Source organism: Myotis daubentonii, chromosome 4 (genome assembly GCF_963259705.1).
Source record: "Myotis daubentonii chromosome 4, mMyoDau2.1, whole genome shotgun sequence".
NCBI lineage: Eukaryota > Metazoa > Chordata > Mammalia > Chiroptera > Vespertilionidae > Myotis > Myotis daubentonii.
The window spans coordinates 17,964,436-17,980,513 of record NC_081843.1 but is presented as its reverse complement, the minus strand read 5'-3'; the positions used below and the strand labels follow the sequence as shown (position 1 = coordinate 17,980,513).

The window sequence follows — 16,078 nt, the reverse complement described above, 5'->3', positions numbered from 1 at the left end:
GGTCTGGAAAAATTCCTTAAAATATGCCCTTACATTAAAACTAATAAGGCAAAGAGAGGAACTACGAAAGCCCTCTGCTCTCTGGTATTGACGTAAGTGTATATGTGCATAATTGATCTATGGAAGAGAGCATGAGAAATCGCCACAGTAGTTGTCTCTGGGGAGGTGGGATCCAAGTGGGAGATATGGCTTTCTCAGCTTACTTTTCGCAGTTTTTAATATTGTTCAATTTTCATCTCTTCTAAACTATTAAATAAATAAAGTGAAGCCTCAAATACGCCCTGCCCGAAACTAGCCCACTTCTCTTCCACTTGACTATATAAACATTGGCAAATCATCACTAACTTAAAATGAGTAATTTTTAAATACATTGGTCAGATCCTTTTCTGCGCCCATTTTTAATCCAAAAATATCTGCAGAGGAGCTACCAGCACGCAGTTTGTTGTACTCAGAACAAGGAAAGTGGCAAGAGGTTCTCATTGTAACACAGACTACACCCAGCCTACCCTCCCCCCACCCACCCCACCATCCTTTGCAAACTCCAGCTTCGCAGTGAAGGGCTGCACCAATGGTTCTCAGAGGCTGAGCTGGATCCGGGGCTATTATTAGTTTCCGAACAATGGCTTGGAAAAAAGCGGGGGGTGGGGGGGAAGAATAAATAAAACTTGCAATGGGCTTTGAATTTTGACACCACTGTTCCGGGAAAAGGCAAAATTATCTATATATTCCATTTTCTTCTTTGGGCTTTTTATACCTCTTTTCCAGTTTTTGACAATGAACATGTATTGCTTTTGTAGCAAGAAAAAAGTATTATTTCAAAAATGGAACTGGAGGGTGTTGTGAAACATTCGTCATTATATTGCTGCGGATGTGACTTTGGGTTTTGGTGCAGTTTCATTTTGCCAAAGTAGTGGACGAACGCTCCTGAATTCCATGAAGCCTTTCTCTCCACGCTGCAGAGAGGGCTGGCAGGTTAATGGTGTGGCTGGCACCCACCGTGGCTTCCACAGCCTGTACCAGTCCACAGGCCCAGTGCAGTGTGGCCTCTTCTCCCCAGAGGAAAGTTCCCTCCACCCTCAGCTTCTCTGCACAATGACAAGGCGCAAGCATACAGGTCCCGCCTGAATGGGAGGGCGGCTTGGTAAGAGCAGGCTCCTGTCTGCAAAGAGAAAGCAGCCCAAAGGTGTCCCTGTGTTGTAAGGTGGGCACCCAGCCCCTTAGGACGCTTTCAAGACAACATTCTATTTCACAGTTAGATGATTGAGAGGATCCACCTTATGAAATGCATTCTGCTGCCCTCCCTCCCCAGATCTAAAAAGAAAAGTCACTTCATGGTCTCGTCATTTGTGTGTGTGTGTGTGTGTGTGTGTGTGTGTGTGTGTGTGTGTGTGTGTGTGTGTTTTACTACCAAAAATAATGTTGCTTCTAAAAAGTTAAAAGGGAAAAATAATAAAATGGCAAGGGCACACTGACATCTGCTGGCATTTCATAAACTGTTTTTAAGACAAGCATTCGTTCCACACACTGCTCTCCATTCATCCTCATGCGCCCAGCCACACTCGTGGCCTCCAGAATTAATATCCCCAGAACGTCCCCCACACACTGGGAAGAGAAAATCAACAGGGACAAAAGTCCATGGGCCTCTTCCCCAGAGTGGATTCCTCCCTCCTTTCCATACAGCAATCTGGAGCTCCAGGGAGGGAATAATTTTACTTTTTCCCCCTCATAAGTAGAAGAGTTAGGCTAGAGGCAAATGAAACCCTGCAAGCTGCCCCCCTGACCTTATTTCTGTTGTGGCTATGCCTCCGGTCTGCGTCTCGCAATGCGCACCAGGGAGGGGCGCGGCCACAGCTGTCTCCCTGTGTTGGAAGAGCAGGGAGAGGAATCTGAGCTCCCTGTTTCCAAGACTCAGAACCACAGAAGCAGCAGACGAAAACAGGAATAAAAAGGGAGGGTGCCTAAAATATGAACTTTAGAAAAGAGGCAGCAGCCTCACTGTGTGGTAATAAAACACTGGAAACCAGAGTCCGAAACGCTGAGGTCTGAAAGGCGTTTCTCTCTAGTGACAGAGCCGATGGTGGGAGATTAGGGTGGCCTGGGGTGAGGAAACAAACTCCAGTTTCTCATTCAAATTTATGGACAGGATAGAGGTATGTTCATAAAGATGGGGTCTGGCCCCACCTCCTAAGAAGCTGTTGCTCCGTGAGTGAACCTGTAGGTGCAAGGCTGACTTGAGTGGGAGGACAGACACTGCTCAGAGCTCCACTCTGCACATACGACAAGAGAAGGTCCAGCACCACTGCTTGTCCCCTTGCGGGTGCTGAGTTAAAGCAGAACATCACACCACCATCGTATTGCCCTCCGCTCCCGCTTCTCCTCCTCAACACACACTCACACCCATGCACCCGCACTCTCCTCATGCACACACAGCACACATATGCACACTCGCACCCAAGGACCCACAGCACACACACCCATGGACCCACAGCAAACACATGCATTCACACCATGCACACACACAGCCCACATGTGCATTCACACCCATGCAACACTCACACCCATGCACACACACCTATGTATGCACACACAGCCCACACATGTACACACTCACATCCATACGAACACATGCACTCACACACACACATACCTTTAATACATCTATGAATATCATAATGGTACACACATAGGTCTTATCCGTTTCAGAAAGAAAGAACATGGGGTCTCAGCAACAGGCTGCCCATCTGGCCTGCACTTCTCCAGCTACGTCAATGCACTTGATCACGGTGCTCCAGGCACGTGGGTCACCTGGATGTTTTCAGGGTGTGCAGAGCGCCCTCCTAGCTAGGGCTTCTGAATGCACTGGTGCCTCTGGCCACCACCGTCTCCCCTCTTTGCAGAGCTTGGTCCTCTCCATTCTCCAGGTCTCAGCCTAAATGTCCCCTAAATGTCTCTCCTTGGAGAGACCTGCCTGGCCCTTCTACCTAGTATGGCCATCAACCCTTTTATCACATCCGTGCCTGTTTGTTTTCATCTTAATACTAATTATAATGGGTAATTATATTGTCCCTTTATTTCTTTTCACATCTTGTGTTGGTGTCTCCCACTACAGGCTAAGCTTCATGAGGCAGGGATCTTGTTGCCCTTGGTCACTGCTCAATACATCATCCCACGTACCATGTCCCCAGTGCCCAGTACAGTGCCTGACCCAGAACCTGGGCCTGGAAATGTTTACTGGGTGCACGAGAAAAGCAGTAACTCCCCATACAATGGAACCTACAAGTCATAAGCAGTGCTCCAGGAAACAAATAACAGAAAACATGGGAGAAAAGAAGACAGACTGTCCCGTTGGGACTCAAAATACCAAGCACTGCACTCTCCTCTCCTGTTTTCCAGGGAGTCCGTGTTTCCAAGGGCTGCAACTTATTTATGCGTGCCTTGCAGCTTTCACCTATGTACATATATTTATTTTAGGTACCTTGTAAAAGTACCTAAAATAAATATAATTTACAAGGTACCTAAAATAAATATACTTTAAAAAATGAATAAGCAATATAAATTACAAGAAGCCCTAGGCAGGTGTCTCAGTTGGTTGAAGGGTCATCCCCAGGCACAAAAAGTCATGGGTTTAATTCCCAGTCAGGGCACATATCCAGGTTGCAGGTTCAATCCCTGGTAGGGACACGTGCAGGAGGCAGCCCATCTATGTGTCTCTCTCAGACCGATGTTTCTCTCTCTCTCTCCTCCTTCATCTCCCTCTAAAATCAATAAACATATCCTTGGGTAAGGATAACAAAATAATAATAAATTACAATAAAAGGTGAAAATTAAAACAAAGGCAGAGAAGTCAAATAGATCAACCGTGAGGTTAATATGCAAAACCCTCCAGTAGCAAATCCTATACATTGTCAAGATTGCACTGTGATATCAGCTGCGAGCTTCCTGGCAGGCTTTGTGAAAAGGGACTGTGATCAGTTGTTCCACTTACACTGTCTGGTATATAAATACCAACCAATACATCAGGAAAGGAAGGACTTTTTCTGATCCTAGAAGCAGAGATAACACAGTGATAGCCAACAGAGCCCTCGGAACTATCATCACAGCCAGTACCAGCAGGAAGCGTGGATTCTTCACAGTTTGCTATCTTTCTTGGTTCCCCTCATTTGCTTTCAACAACTTTACAGTTCCTTTTCACAAGTGTTAGACTTCGCTGTAACCACCCAAACTTTAGTACAAAGGGTTATTCTTTTCCTGTGTGTATATGTAATATCTAGTTTTTAAAATATGGGATCATATGGCTTTGTTAAAATACCTCTCGTTATAAGCTGACAATAGCAAAGCATAATTCAGTAGATCTGAATTTATGGAGTGGAGGTGAATGATTACTTGACCTTATTATGAACTTTCAAAGGCTAGGGGAAATTCACACAGACTAAAGCTATGCAAGTCTCCTGCACACAGCAAATAAAATTCACTAGAAAACAAAGTATCTTCTCAAGCACCACGGGTATGTTAATAACTAAGCTTGTTAACTAAAGAACAAAGAGGGTTGGAATGAGTGCCAGAAGGTAAATAAATGGACAAGCAGTGACCTCTCTCAGCAGCCCATGTGACATCTGCTTCCCTTACCTCACTCTGCAGCATCAGTCCTTGGTCAGAGAGGCAGAATCCCTGCCTTTTAATAGATAGGGAAATGGAGGCTCAGAGAGGTACAGCCACTTGTCCAAGGTCACACAGCTAGACAGTGACAGAATCTGGACTTCAAGGTTAGACAGGTCTGGCTCCAAAGCCTGTGTCCTTTCACGCCTCTGCTCTCAGGGAGTTTGAGCTCAAAGTTTCTGTGGCTCAAAAAAAAAAAACCACCCATTACCTTGGGTCAAGGTGCCACCATCTCCTTATTTAGCCAGCATCCCACCTGCTGTAATTCACAATGACCTAACTCCCCTAATCAAAAATAAGAAATTCACCCACAGAGAGCCTCATGTACCTAAAGAGAGATCAATTATCGTCTTCATCCACCCCAGGGGAAACTCCTGAAATTCCCCAACCTGTGCAAACAAGAACTATTGTCCTTCCCTTTGGGAGTTTCTCCATCATTTATCAGCCTTTGCCATTGGCGGCCGCCTGAGCTGGACTCACCTTTCCCAGGCTGTGGAAGGAAGAGATGTGTTCTCCGCGGGCTGCCTCCCTTCAGAAAGACCCAGGAAGGTGCACCTCACTCCCAGGGCATCCCTGAGGGACTCAATGGGGACACAAGCAACAACGCCAGCACCAATTCCGAGGGCTGGTCCCAGGGGGAACAGAAGCACTAGTCCCACTGGGATCCGGCCGGGGCTGCTGCTGCTGAATCAGCCTCTGGACTCCCTGCTCTGTCACTTTTCATAACGAGTCTAATAAATTAGTGTTTCTCTCTGCCAATCAATCAGAGCCGCGCATATGGCCACTGTCAGCAGTCCTCTGCAGGCAGAGCTCCATGGAGAGACTTGGGTCTGGCAACTCCCTCCACTCCACATTTGCAGCTATTATGGGTTCTTCCTCCTTCACTCTCAATTCATCATCTTGGTTACAGTCAAGAGGAAAACGTAGGAATCACAGTTTGGGGCCTATTTGCTAACTAGAGAAACTGAAATTCTAGGCAGCAATAATAATGTTATTATTATTGTTGTTGTTGTTAAATGATAACAGAGTCATTATTATCATAGCAAGCCCTACTACTGAAAAAACTATGTGCTAAAATAATTTACAAGGCTGATTAGTCACCAAACTGACCCTGCAATGTAAGAATAATTATTTCCATTTATAGGGGAAGAATGGGGCTCAGAGAAGATAAGGCCAAAGGCCTGGGGCTAGAATGTGATGAAGCTGGGATTTGAAGCCAGACAGTCTATCTCTGAAATCTTAACCATGGCCCTGCATTGCCTCCCACCACCTGAGAGTCTTTAATGGCTCCTCTGTGACTCCCCTCAACACTCAACATGCACCTTCAGTACAGAGTAGATCTGAAAGCAACTGCTTCAATGTACAACTCAGTCTTTGGGTCTCAGTCCCCTTGTCTGTAAAATGGGGATAAAATAAAAGGCTCTGTAATAAAGTATTAATGAAGCAAGGTATTCTTCCCTTAGCCCAGCAAATGGGAGCTCTTAGGGAATTGATGATGAAACAAAGACAATTTCAAAAACCTAAGTCCGTATCCTTGTCTCTGACTCTAATCAAAAATTCAAGGAAGAGACATCTTGAGAAAAGACAAGTCCTGGCAATGAACAGGTGATTGAACAAATTGATCTATTATGCTGCCAAAGCTCTAATTTTGTCCTCGAAAAAATGAAAAGGGAGCTGATTCTGACGACGATGCTTCGATGGAGAGGCAGTGGTTTGCCAACTGCACTCTGAGTGATCATCAGAGCAGCACAAACCCTGAGTGTATGATGCCCAAGGATGCCCACAGCCCGACAGTGGCCCGTGCACTCAGAGCAAGAGCCTGCAGACACGGGTCAAGGTCTCGGAAGACAAAACGGCAAAACGAGAGTCAGATTGCACCACTGCAGTACAGGCCACTCTTATGCAATAAAGAAATGTGTGGCATTAGAAACAGGTGCCCTCTTTCTTTTCGTGCCTCTGATAGACTCACTGCACCATTGAGCAACTCAAGCTAGGCGGCAAGGCCCCCCTAACCACTGCGCAGCACAGCCTCCTCCCTCCAGAGCACCACAAAGGCAGAAGAGGCAGTGTATGTAGTGATTTATATCACGGCTACCACTACCGACTCAGACCGTCCAAGTCCTGGGCGTGCCACTCACCTGCTGTCCTGAGACAAATTGCCTAAGCCGCCTACACCTAGCTATCTGCCTGCACAGTGGGATATGAAACGAATCCACCTCTAAGTGTGCTAGAAGGATCAAATGGAATAATCCATTATTTCCACGTCAAGTGTTGACTCTGTGCCAACCACTGCGCTAGATGCCAGGGACACAGTGATTCAAAACCAGGTGTGTCCACGGCCCACTGAGTTTACCATCCAGGGAGCAGGGGAAAGAATCAGACACAGGCCCTCATGTAAATACAAAGCTGCCCCGAGGGTGGCTGTAAGGAAGGAAAATCCACACAGGGAAAGAGGGAGGGTTTCTCCGAAAAAAAGGACCGGTTGAGTTGTAACTTGAAGGATGAGTAGGAGGAGAAGGAAGTGAACTGTGGAGGGGAGGGTGATCGCTTGTCAAGAAAACATGGCTGCTACACAGGAATGATGCAGGTAGAGCGCTTAGCACAGCTTGCCTTGAGTAGGAAGTGTTCAAAACATACAAACTTATTATTGTTACCACAGCATATCTAACAGGCAACCACAGGATTCCAGGGTTGTGGATAAAGAGACAGGTGCAGGGGATCAAACCTGGGAAGAAAGTTGAACTCTCCACATGTCCAAACCCTCCATGTTCCATGCACCAGGAGAGCCTCCCAAGACAGATGGTGTCAGGTGCACTCAGCGCACAAAACAACTCACCTCTTCCTGCCAATATCCACCATCACACCTACCAACAGGAGGAACACGTGGCCACACTCTGGAAGGGAACCTACTGGCCTGGCGGTGGCCAGAGTGGCTCAGTTGGTTGCGCATGATCCCAGGCACCAAAAGGTCACCTGTTGGATTCCCGTTCAGGCCACATGCCCAGGTTGTGGGTTCAGTCCAGAGTTCGGTGCCTGGTTTGGGAACATACGGGAGGCAACTGATCACTGTTTTCTCTCTCACATCGATGTTTCTCTCTTTCTCCCTCTCCTTTCCTCTCTCTCTAAAAACATAAATGAAAACATATTTTTAAAAATTGTGAAAGGGAACCTACTGGAATATGATCAATAAAGAGGATCTGTAGTAAGCAATGGTAAACCAATGGAGACATGTCAGTCAAACCATAGGAAAGAGAGTGGGGGTGGGGGTAGGGTGGGGAGGGAGGCAGGAGTGTTGATTCTTTGAAGGGGCCCTTAGGAAAAAGAACCGCTAATAGGACATTGTATGCAGATGCAGACTCGATGTCCCACCCACACACAGCAGAGTATTACTGAGAAACTTGAGGTTCTTCTTCCCTAGAAACTAATCTCTCTCCTTGAATGAAAGATTTTGTTTTAAGTCCCCAAAGGAGGTGGGGAAACAAGGTTTAATTTCTTAGGTGTTAGAGGGCTTACCCATTGAGAGGCCGGGAAGTCCGAGGACCAAATTTGGTTACAGAGATGAATCAGAACTTTAAGACAAAAGCTGGCTGGCCTGGAAGGCATGCTTGTTTATTGACTCTTCTCAAAAACATCAGTGTTTTCCACAATGTCTAAGCCGAAAATAGATCAAGGTAATTCTCTGCATTAATCCTTCCAATAGATTCCCACTGAAATAATATCCAGACTCCTTACCAGGCCTCAAAAGGCCAATAGGAGCCAACTTCCTCTACGAGTGTTATCACTGTTACAGCCTTAGGGCCTTTGCACTTGCTGTTTCTGCCCTCTGAAACTCTCTTTAACCATCGCAGAATGGACACTACATTGGCTGCAGGGTTGTTTGTTTGTAATATAACTCTGTGTTTCAGGTGTTTGAACAGGACTTGACACATAATAGATGCTCAATAGATACAACGTGAATGTCTAGCTTGAAACGTATCAGCTACTTCTTTTCACTCAGATCTCAGCTCAAATCTCTCCTCCTTGGAAAGCCCTGCCAAGTCGCTATAAAATTGTCACATAATTTTTGTAACCCTTGTCATTATCCTCATAAAAATGTGTTTCTATCCCTTGCTTATTGTCTGGCTTCCCCCATGACAATAGAAGCTCCAAGACGGCAATGTTCTCATTTGCCTTGTTCCCCGAGCAGAACTCTGACCTGTGGTGGGTTCTGGATAAACATTTATTGCATTAGCCACTCCTTCCCCCAAGACAAACACTCCCATCTGTAGTAGTCACCCATGTTTCTTGTGTAGCAAGCAATGACAAACCAATGGTGACCACAGCGCTCAGAGCAACTGCAGTACAAAGCATGACGATGCTTGTCTCTCCTTGTAAGAACCCCAGACCCTACAACCGAGTCCAACCATGTTCTCTGCTGAAGTCATCTGAAGGTGCTGGGTGTCCCTCATGCTGAAGTTCATTCACTGATTAATTCTTTAATCAAAGTTTTAATATTTACACTCATGCCTTGAGGTATATATGAAATAAGGGAGGGAGGCATTAAGCAGAGCCTCACAGCTTCTTTAAGAACATCGGAATGGCAAGAAATATTCAAAGTGATGAAAAGCAAGGACCTATAACCAAGATTACTCTATCCTGCAAAGCTATTATTTAGAATCGATGGACATAAAAAGAGCTTCCCAGATAAGAGAAAGTTAAAGGAGTTCATCACCACCAAACCAATATTATATGAAATGTTAAAGGATCTTCTTTAAGATAGAAAATATAAACAATAAAATGGCAATAAATACATATCTATCAACAATTGCATCTACAAACAAAATAAACAAGTAGAACAGAAACAGACTCAGATACAGAAAACTTTTTCTTGGTTGCCAGATGGGAGGGGTGTTGAGAGGATGGGTGCAAAAGGTGAAGGGATTTAGAAGTACAAACTGGTTGTTACAGAATACTCATGGGGATGTAATGGAGAGCCTAGGGCAGTGGTCAGCAAACTGTGGCTTGCGAGCCACATGTGGCTCTTTGGCCACTTGAGTGTGGCTCTTCCACAAAATACCGACTTCTGCGCATGGGCCACGAAGTTTCAATTGCACTGTATGTGCGCGTCTGCACATGGTATTTTGTGGAAGAGCCACACTCAAGGGGCCAAAGAGCCGCATGTGGCTCGCAAGCTGCAGTTTGCGGACCACGGGCCTAGGGAATACAGTCAATAATATTCTAATAACGAGGCGTGGTGTTGGATGGGTGCAAGATTTATTGCGGTGATCACTTATTAAGTTATGTGAAACGAATATAATGTCAACTGTAATTGAAAATAAAAATGATTTTTAGAACACATGAAAATATATTTTTTTAAATCATCTCCAAGTTTGAAGACTTAGGCACAACAAAATTTTGTTTCAGGAAATATGGGGGATGTGAATGGGATAAATTACCAGATGGTTTTTGAAACGTCAACCGATATGAAATTGTGGAGCAGGCTTACTGCCTAGCTCCATCCTGGGAGGCCAAGGTGGGACTAGCTGGGCTGTGTCCTTCAGAGTAAGTGCACTTTGGGTTCCAATAAGTCTCTATTCACGATGCTGGGAATCCCTGAGTCCCCAAGGTCTTTTCCATGTCAGATCCGATTTCCCTATTAGAATGTGTTCATGACTCCACACATCAGCTTAAAGCATGCAGATAAAATGGTCTAATTTTTGGAAAGGTGAAATATCAGACATATTTATGCAGGGCAGGCTCAGTTTTCTAGATTAAAAAGAAAGTTATCTAAAAAGAAATTCTATAAAATTTAATGATTTGGTATGGTTTGAACTGAAAAGACTAGACTTGTTTTAAAAAAAAAAACAAGTCATCAGAGACGTGAGGATGTCTAAAAGGCCTGTGCTCAGACCTGAGAGGAGCAGGTAAAAAAATAGCATCAATTATCATGAAGAGAAAATAGGGCAGAGTGGGTCAATTCCAGGAGGAGAGATCATCTCAGACCCGCACGTTGGCTGGTTTCTGAGTGGAAGACTCTGGGGCCACGGGGTGACGGTAAAGATAGTGTGTTCTGAGGAAAGTAACATTTACTAAGATGATACTTTCATCCCAGGAGGCGGAGGAGAAGCCGGCCTTCCCAGTGGTTAGGAGAAAGGCACACTTGTATAAACTCAATATCAGTGCATTCCTGCTTGTTGAGATGGTGTCAAATGCCACCAATCTACATCCCAACCAGGGGGCAGCAAGTTGCTGATCCCTCTTAGAACTTGTGGAGAGTGGAGGAGGAGAGGTCAGACCAGCTTCCTCTCCGAGACTGGGGGTTCTCTGAGCATTCCCCCTTTGAGGATTAGCCTCCCTTTTTTGTTTCCATTTCATCCTTGTTGAAAAGCAAGTGTGTGTGTGTGTGTGTGTGTGTGTGTGTGTGTGTGTGTGTGAAACTGCTTGCTTTTTCTATCCCACCAGGTGTCATAAGACGCAAAAATATAATCTATTTGATTTTTTTTAAATAAAGAGAACTAACATTATGCAGGCACTTACCATGTGCCAGACCCTTTTCTAACTGTTTCCTAATTTATTTCATTCTCCCCCAAACCCTTTAGGCTCAATACTATCACTAAAACTCTCATTTGACAGGTGAACAAATGGGCACAGAGATGTTAAGTAACTTGCCCAAGATTACACAGCTAGCAGGTGGCAGAGTGAGAAGCCCTGTGCTCTTTGCCATAAAACTACTCTCTGAACCCTTAAGGGGTCCTCAAAAATAAAAACTGTACCAGATGATGCCCGTTTCTTTATGCCCCAATTCAACCATGAGCTACTTTATGGGAAACCCAGTGGATTCCTCTGGATCCAGTACTTCCCAGATGAGCCCCCAAAAGCAGGAAGGTTTGGAGTCAGCCCCTGCCAGGGCCACCTTTACCCTTCACAGGCCCCAGGTCCTCTGCCACTGATGAAAAAAAGACCTTGGCCAAAAATAAATCTGCCAATGGCTCCAGCCAGGCCCTCTGTGGTCACTTGAAAATTGAAAGGATCCAGGCTCTCTCATCTTTTTTTTTTCTTTTATAACAAAAATAAATGGGAAATGGAAGGTGAATGAACTAGGACAGGGGCAGGGCGGGATCTCTAGCTGGGGTGAGTCCTAAACTTGGGCCAACAAGGCCAGGCCTCTTGGTGCATTGGACTTTTTAAAAATATAAAATAAATAATCATTACTATTGTAAAAGGAAACTCAAAGTATGGCACATCCTATTTCAGCTCAGACAAAGCTATTTCCAGACACCTCCCCCAATTTTTTCTAAGTTCAACTGAGAAGAGCCGCTGTTGGGTGCCAATTCCCTGAACCACCCTGCAATTTCCAAGCACATGAACAGCTCCACCCCAGATGCTCCTTGGCAGGCAAGCAGGCGCACCCCAGGCTTTGCCTGAGCAGGAGCAAGGAAACCCCCATGCCCAGGCCACAGGGACTGGAGTTGGTGACCACTGGTCCCCCCCCACCAGTCTGGGTCTTCCCCTCTGCTTCTGCAGGCAGCTTCTGATCCCTGAAGTTGGTGTCTCAGTGACACCAGAAGTATCAAGCCAGGTGCCTGCCCCCACCCCCACCCCCACCCCAAGGCACGGGGATGTGGGAGCAGCGCGGGCTAACCCTGCCCTTGCCTCCATTCCTGGACAGGGGGAATTGGGGCGGACAAGGGTTGACCCCTGGTCTTCTCCCAGGACTCCTCTCCTCCCTGCATGGAGGCCTGCTGCCTCCGGGGTCCCCTCCCCATGGACCTGTTCTAAAGCGTGGAAGGAACCCAGGGCTCAAGCCGGAGTTTCCAGGTCCTGAGTTCCCAATCTGGCTCCCTCTCCTGGGGTCTAAAGTGACGTCTCAGGGCACCGGTGCCAACACGGAGGCTCTCCCTCCAGCTCAGCGACCCTCCTCCCCCTTTCCCCGCCTCCCACCAGGGGTTCCCCATGCCTGGCCACCCAAGTGCCCCCTCCCTCCGACCTCGCAAAGGGCTGTTGAGAAGGCAGGGACTAGGGCGGCGTGAGGAGTGCCCGCTTCCAACAGGCCAGGGAGAGGAACCAAAGTGCGCAGGCAGCTTCCAACCGCTCCGGGCACCTGGGACTCGCTCCCTGGGGGACAGACGAGGCAGCCTGCGTGTTCCTGGGGTGCTCTGAGGCTCCGGAGGAAGGGCGTGCTTCTGGGAGCGACGCGGGGTGGGGGACACAGGGGGCTCAGGATCTCAGGACCCCCGGAGTACATGCAGGAAGACCGCTCTACCACGCTGAAAAAGTTCCCAGTCCAGCGCGCCCACCTCCGCTCTGGGGGGAAGCCATCTCTCCAGCAAGCACCCAGCCCTGCCCTTTGTGGGGACCCTCTGGTTAAGGTCAGGGGGACGCAGGGCGGTAACTCCGCTTGGACTTACCTAGAACTCCAGGCCCGCCGAGCTCAGGTCGTCTTGCGCTGGACCCCAGCCCCGCGAATTCCCGGCGCTTTCTGCACCCCCAGCCACTCTCACCGCGAGCTGGAGGCAGCGAAAGGGGGGTGCTGGCTTCTCCCACGCTGTCCGCAACTTCGCTGGCAGGTCAGCCCCGCCCTGGCGCCCCTGCCTGGGCGGCAGACTGGGCGCAGCTGGGCGCGGCGCGGAGCCGGACAGCCCGGGCCCTGGCGGCGGCCACCGGTCAGGAGCGCCGGGGGTCACAGCCCAGGGCGCGCCGTCCGCCTTCCGCCGCTCCGCGCTCTGCCTGGGTTGGAGGCTCGCGGTCCTCCCGCTCGGGATGCAGAGGCGGGGCGCACGGCTTTCCCCTCCAGATGCCGGTGTCCTCTTCACACTTTCCTCCCCCTGCCCTGAGGCGGAGGCACTCGCGTGGGTCCGCTACTGCTGCCTCTGCCGTTCCGGGGTTGGCAGGGGGCCCCCGCCTCACCGAGGGTGCAGCGGGCGAAGCAGGAGGGATTCCCTTCTTGAGTTGGGGTTCCCCACCCTTCGCGGCCCCTGGGCTGGGTCCGCTGCCGCTGCCGCTGTGCGAACCACTTCAGGGCAGCGCAGCCTGTGCCACGGGCTCCAGCGGAGGAGGCGGCGGTGGCGCGGCTCGCACGGGGACAGGAAAGGAGGTGACCTTCAAACCCCGAGCTCGGGGAGACCGGGAGGAGGGCTGGGGTGATGGAGGGGAGCGGTGTGCGCCCGGCAGGCCCAGGAGAGCACTGGCGGGCGGGCGGGAAAGAGTGAGGAGAAGATCTTCAAACAAAAATATAGATTAGAAAATAAACAAAGGAGAGCGCAAGAGAGCGAGCGCAAAAATGTGTGCATGCGAGTGCGCGTGTGCGCGCGCGTGTGAGTGTGTGCGTGTGTGTGTGTGAATGTGTGTGCGTGAATGTGTGTGCGCGCACGACAGGCGGCGAGCAGCCCAGGCTGCGGAGCCAAAAATAATCCGGTTCGCGAGGGACACCCCCTCCCCCTTTGCATCCCTGGCGCTGCCTCCGCCACCATCACGCTTGCAGTCCCGCTTCCAGCGGGCGGCAGCTGGTGCGACTAGGAGCTCCTGCTTCTGGCCTAAAGGGTGAAGGGGGGAAAGTTGGCAGTGGGGTCAGTGAGCCCAGGCCCTTTCCCTCCTGAAGACCTTGTCTCCCAAAGTGGGCAGGCCACTGAGCATGAGTGCCTCACTCTATTCCCACCCTTCACCACCCACCACCCTCAGAGAACAGGCAAATACCCGGGAGAGATGGTGAGTTAGTAAGCGGAGGCAGTTTTTGGCCCAGACTACTCTTGGTCTAAGGAAGTTTTCTGGTGAATCTGTAAATCTGGAGCAATATCCAAGATGCAAAAAGTTATCCAGACCCAATGCAATGCAGGGAAAGAATGCCTACAGGCCTGGGCCTCCCTGCCCTGGCCTCTTACTGGCCACCAAATGTGCACACATGGTGCAGACTCTAGAAGGTTCTGGAACAGTGGTTCCCAACATGGGGCACATGCCCCACAGTGGTGGGGGGCAATTTGATTTTAAGGGGGGCAATTCCAGAATGAGTTATTAACAGTGAATTTTTTAGTATTTCTTATTGTTCTAGGGGCCTCATATATAGTATATAAAATATATTGTGACATATTTATGCATTTCAGTTCTCTATTATATGTTTTGAAACTTTATTTGCTATTTTTATATCACTTCATATTATTATTATTTTAACAATTTCTTAGTGATTTCTTCCTCAGTACTTCAACTATCCTTCTGTTCTTTCATTTTTCTCTTTCATGGATCCCATGTTCTTTGGAAGCTTGTTTAAACCAAGTTAACGGCCTTTTAGGCTTCCTCCACGTGAATAGGAGTGTGGGGCGTGGCTACAGTGTTTGGACAGGTTCAAGCCTTGGACTAATGAGAGGGCACAGTCCTCTCATGACCCAGCAAGTCCCAGCTTAGAGGGCAGAGCCCTCCCAGCACAATTATAGCCAACAGCTATAGTTGTAAGCTTGAACCTGTGGTCTGAACACGTGGCCCCACGTGCCTGAGTGATGTAGTTCAGGTGCATGTAGTTGAGTATGATTTAAACCCACGAGAATGTTGTAAACATCTTGATTACACCCTTACTTTGCCTCGTGGCATCTGCTATAAAATAAAGACACGGCTTGTGGGCGCTGTCACTGTCGCTGTCGCTAGGTCTCCATCAGAGAGGCTCTCCATCAGAGAGGACAGCGTCCCACCAAGACCCAGCTTTCATTCTCTTGTTTGTCTTTTCTAAGCCTTTCACCACCCCCACTCAGGGTCACTGAACCAGGCTGAGCTGGCATGGCACATAAGGCGCCCTGGGGCTGAGTATGCCATGGCCATGCCGGCTCGCCACATAGGAGTTCACTTTTTAAATAATAAGAATTATATGTCACAGGGGGGCATCAGGATTTTAGAGAAGCTTAGGTGGGGCATGGCCAAGAAATGGTTGGGAACCACTGGTCTAGAGGTTGACCTCTTAGCAGTTGCCATAGAGCCTGAAGGCCCGTGACTCTTTAACAAGTACTGACTACTTGGTAAGCATTTATTTTTCACCAGATGCTATTTTAAGCATTTACATTAAACTTTCCCAACGACTAGTTGAAGTAGGTACTGTGGGTGTATTCATTTTACAAGTCACAAAATGAATGCTTAGAGAGGTTCAAGGGATGTTTCTTCTTCCCTGAGCTCTGCCCTGGACTCACTTCCCTGGGCCAGAAACTCTGTGTTTTTTAAAAAAAGAAGTGAACATTCTAGGTGATTTTGTTGCACAGGAAAGTTTAAGGTCCTGGGAGTTAACACTTGCTCAAGGGCACACAACTGCAAGGAACCAGGATTCCTGGGCAGGTCTTCCAGTTTGATGTGATATCCTAATTCCCATGCTGCCTTGTGTGTGCCATTGGACAAGGCCAGATCAGACTGAGCATTGGGTCTGAGGCTGATGTTCATTTTCCTATTCTATCCTTTTCTTGTGTATTTTTGT

General features: G+C 48.2%; 1 protein-coding gene across 1 annotated transcript in view; it reads right to left on the bottom strand.

The window, feature by feature from the left end:
• RBFOX1 (RNA binding fox-1 homolog 1) overlaps positions 1-13,971 on the bottom strand; it is a 1,463,300-nt gene extending 1,449,329 nt beyond the window's left edge. The window contains exon 1 of the mRNA XM_059693106.1: positions 13,044-13,971. The gene's annotated coding sequence lies outside the window, so the exon portion shown is untranslated. The remainder of the gene's footprint in view (positions 1-13,043) is intronic.
• Between the last annotated feature and the right edge of the window lie 2,107 nt (positions 13,972-16,078).